Raw genomic sequence first — 4662 nt, forward strand, 5'->3', positions numbered from 1 at the left:
GGGCCTTCTTAGGTTCTCATGCGAAATGAGCAGTTTCAAGGCACCGTTTCAGCCCAGGTGAGCAGTGAGACTTGTCCCAGAGCCCCCGTAAACAGAAGATGTCTTCCCAACACCCTCCTAGCCAGACAATTTTGTTTGGCAAAGAGCAGAGGTTGTGTGGCAGACAAGCCATGGCAGAAACGGGTCTGCGGACACAGGGTATTTGAACCCTGCTGGACTATAGTACATTAAGGACCATCTCCCCATATCAGAGGTGGGGAAACTGAGGCCTGGGTATCAAATGAAGCCCTCTAAGCCTACCTGGCCCTTGGGAGCTTAGAGGAGTTTAGAAACTATGGAACTCCCTGCCGTAAGCAATTCTCCTTGTTTTCTCCCTTATTGTCTTTCACTGCTAGGGGAAGACTTTTTGGTTTCAACAAGCTGCCTTCTGCTGGATATCTACCGGTATTTTTTAATCTCCCTTTGATGTCTTCTGATACTCCTTGCTCCTGAAATTAAGTTTGCTTTGCGGAATTTTCTTGAATTCCGAATTCTAATTTTTCTGGGTGCGGGTGATGACTGGAAGCTGCTTTGAGCACTCCCAGTTGGGGTGGAAAGAGTGGGCAAATCATTCAATCAATCAATCAATCAATCAATCAATCAATCAATGTCCAAATGCAAGAAAAGACAGCAAAGTTCCTGGACCTTTGATGCTGGGGTAGGTAGGAAGGGGACTTTAGCAGGTGCAGCAATTTGAGGTGGAGCTCCAAACCCCTGTCTAAGTGAGCACACACTAGCCTTAATGCTACAGATAGGTAGCCGTGTTGGTCTGCCATAGTCAAAATAAAAAAAAATCCTTCCAGTAGCACCTTTAAGACCAACTAAGTTAGTTCTTGGTATGAGCTTTCGTGTGCAAGCACACTTCTTCAGATACATTGAAACAGAAGTTGCCAGATCCTTCTATATAGTGAGAAGGTGGGGAGGGGTATTACTCAGAAGGGTGGTGGGAATGGGAGATTGGCAGATAGCTGAGATGAACTTACTGGCCCCAACAACATCACACATACCATCTCGGGACTATTCAATTGCTCATCATCTAACATTGTGTATGGCATCAAATGCCAACAGTGTCCTTCAGCTCTCTATATTGGACAAACAGGCCAAACCTTATGCCAAAGAATAAATGGACATAAATCTGACATCAAGAATCACAAAACAGAGAAACCAGTAGGAGAACACTTCAATCTCCCAGGACATTCTATACAAGATCTCAAAGTAGCTGTTTTACTACAAAGGAATTTCAGAAATAGACTGGAAAGAGAAGCTGCTGAATTGCAACTCATTACCAAACTTAAAACCATGGAGAGACCTGGTTTGAACAAAGACATTGGATTCTTATCCCATTATACATGACTAAGCCATTTCTCACCCTCTCACCCCTTGCCTTTTCCTGTAAGACCTATTACAGTCGTTAAGAGTCGTCAGCAGGCTCATCTCAGCTATCTGCCAATCTCCCATTCCCACCACCCTTCTGAGTAATACCCCTCCCCACCTTCTCACTATATAGAAGGATCTGGCAACTTCTGTTTCAATGTATCTGAAGAAGTGTGCTTGCACACGAAAGCTCATACCAAGAACTAACTTAGTTGGTCTTAAAGGTGCTACTGGAAGGATTTTTTTTTTATTTTAGCCTTAATGCTGAAAGTCTGGGCATCAGTTGTGCCTGAAAGGCTCTATGCTGTACACAATATTTATTTATAAATTACTATTATCATGACATTTGTATCCCAATTTAACCTCCAAGGAGCTCAAGGTGGCAACATGGTTCTTCCCATCACCATTTCTTCATCTTCACCACTTCAACCTTTAAAGCCCTTTGTGGCTTAGGGCCCTCGTATTTATGGGACCGCCTCTCCTGTTATGCCCCGCATACCAGGTCCATGGTATAAGGTCCATGAATAACCATAGTTTAGAGGTCCCAGGCCCTAAGGAAGTCAGACTATCCTCCACCAGGGCCAGGGCCTTCTCAGTGATGGCTCCGACCTGGTGGAATGCTCTGTCCCATGAGACCAGGGCCCTGCATCATTTAACCTCCTTCCGCAGGGCCTGTAAGACAGAGCTATTCCGCCTGGCCTTTAATTTAAACTTAGCCTGATCTTTTCCCCCCCTTCCTTCCCTCCCCCTCCTCTTCTTATGAAGATTACCCGCTCTGGGATCCCACAGCTAATTCTCCCCTGGTCTCCTCACTGGCCCAATTAGGACTAATTTAGCCAGCTAGCCCTGGTGATCATCTTATGTTTATTGGATGGATTTCCCCCCTAAATTGATTTTTGAATTCTGAATTTATTGTTATTCATGTTTTATACTGTATTTTATGCTGTTTTTTGTTGCATCAATTAAGTGTTTTAAATTTGTTGTTAGCCGCCCTGAGCCTGGTTTTCTGAACCAGGAAGGGCGGGGTATAAATAAATATTATTATTATTATTATTATTATTATTACCCTCCTAACGACCCTGTGAGGCGGCACAGTGACTTCCCCAAGGTCACACACAGCGAGCCTCATGGTTGAGGGAGGATTTGAACCCGGGCCTCTCTCAGTCCTAGAGACCAACACTCTAACCATTGCACCACAGTGGCTCTCATTGATGGTCAAAAGGATATAAAAGAAATGCACAAAACAGGAATCAGCACCAAACAATACATGAACAACAATGAGATTTTTAAAAAATCCCTATCAAAAGAACATTATGCTATTCAGAAATCAACAGTGGTGAGGACAATTTCATCCTTTTGGGAAGGCTTGGTGGAATATGGCTGGCCTTCAAAATATTTAACAACCCTCTCCACAAATGAAGTATTCTTAGGAACTGTGTCTTCCTTTACTCTCCCCTCTATTTGTACAGTTGCCTCACATGAATGCAAAATCACCTACTGGGTCCTAATGGATTTTAAAGTCCAAGTCCCCCCTCCTGTTTTGCAGGGAAATCCAAAGGGGAAGGGAAGGGATTAAGGGCATTTTCAAGACAAACACTTTCACTAAAGGGGATTTAAAATTCGAATTAGCATTGAAACCTTTTGTCCCTGGGCTTCAATGGGGCAATTTCTCCAGAGGAAGCATCTGAGGGAATTTGGGAAGGGGAGAGGGGGGAGGTTGATAACTTTTTTGAGAGCAGAGCTCCTGTGCTTTTCACCCTCCGCAAATGGGCAAAAACCCAACAACGAAGACAATTCAGCCATGGAAGTTCTATGGTACCTCCATGCTGAGAAAAGGTTCACTGGTGGGATTTCTGCTTCTTCGGCAGGAGAGCCTTGCCCTAAAAAAAGTTGGCAACCTTAGAGGAGGGAAGGCAAAATAGCAGGCGCACATGTTTGCTTCGGGTTTGTACGAAATTCGGACGGCACTACAACCCAAGGAGAAGATCTGGTTGACAGAGCAATGGAAGAGTTTGCTCAGGCATAGGCAAACTCTGGCCCTCCAGATGTTTGGGACTACAATTCCCATCATCCCTGACCACTGGTCCTGTTAGCTAGGGATGATGGGAATTGTAGTCCCAAACATCTGGAGGGCCGGAGTTAGCTGGATCAGGCCAATGGCCCATCTAGTCCAGCATTCTGTTCTCACAGTAGCCAACAAGATGCCTGTGGGAAACTGGCAAGCAGGATCCGAGCACAAGAGCAACTCTCCCCTCCTGTGGTTTCCATTACTGCTTCCAGCTGTGGCGGCAGAGCAGATCCATCCTGGTGGGTAACTACTGAAAGCCTTATCTTCTTCCACTAACCCCAGATCCATTATGAACAAGGTGAAAAACTCAGGTCCCAATACTGATCCCTGGGGGACCCCACTCTCAACATCTGTCCATTGGAAGGACTGATCCACAAGAGCCAGCTTGTCTTCTCCTGCTCCAGAGGGTAGGACTCGAACCCATGTCTTCAAGCTCCAAGAAAGGAGATTCCGACTCAACATCAGGAATAACTTTCTGGTGGCGAGAGCTGTTGGACATTGGAACGGACTCCTTCGCGAGGTGACAGACTCTCCTTCCTTGGAGGTTTCTAAGCAGAGATCAGATGGCCACCTGCCATGGATGCTTGAGCTGAGATTCCTGCATTGCAGGGGTTGGACTAGATGACCCATGGTGTCCCTTCCAACTCTACAATCCTATGATTCTAAGAGGACCGCTCTTATTCCACGACTGCTAAGCTTACGCAGGAGCCTTTGGTGGTGAGGGTATTTGCCCAAGAACTCTTAAAAGACAGACTCTCTCTTTCTTTCTCTTTCCTCTCCCCTCCTTGCCTTTTCTTCTTGCAAGAGTGATGCTCTCTGAAACATTTCTGTGGTGCTTAACGCTGCCCTGTGAGCACTGAGAACATAATGGTCCTTCTGGGTCAGATCCAGGATCCATTTGACAGCTGAAGATCATGTCTGCAGACCAGGGCCAGCCAATTAGGTCCCCCTCGTGGCAATTCTAGGCCTCTAACTCACCCAGAGTGAGATTGGCAGGACCCTGTGCAAAAGCCACAACCCTCACAACATTTTGAGAATGCTTGCTTTCCCCTCCAGGATCAAAGCTGCCATCAAAACCTCTACCAGCCCTTGGTTAAATCAGTGCTGTATAGCAGTTGAGAGGCTGAGCTATGAGCCAGAAGTCCCACATTTGTTTCTTGAATCTGCTTTGGACCAGTTCA

The sequence above is a fragment of the Podarcis pityusensis genome (assembly GCF_964106645.2).
Source record: "Podarcis pityusensis genome assembly, chromosome: 4".
In the NCBI taxonomy this organism is placed as follows: Eukaryota; Metazoa; Chordata; class Lepidosauria; order Squamata; family Lacertidae; genus Podarcis; species Podarcis pityusensis.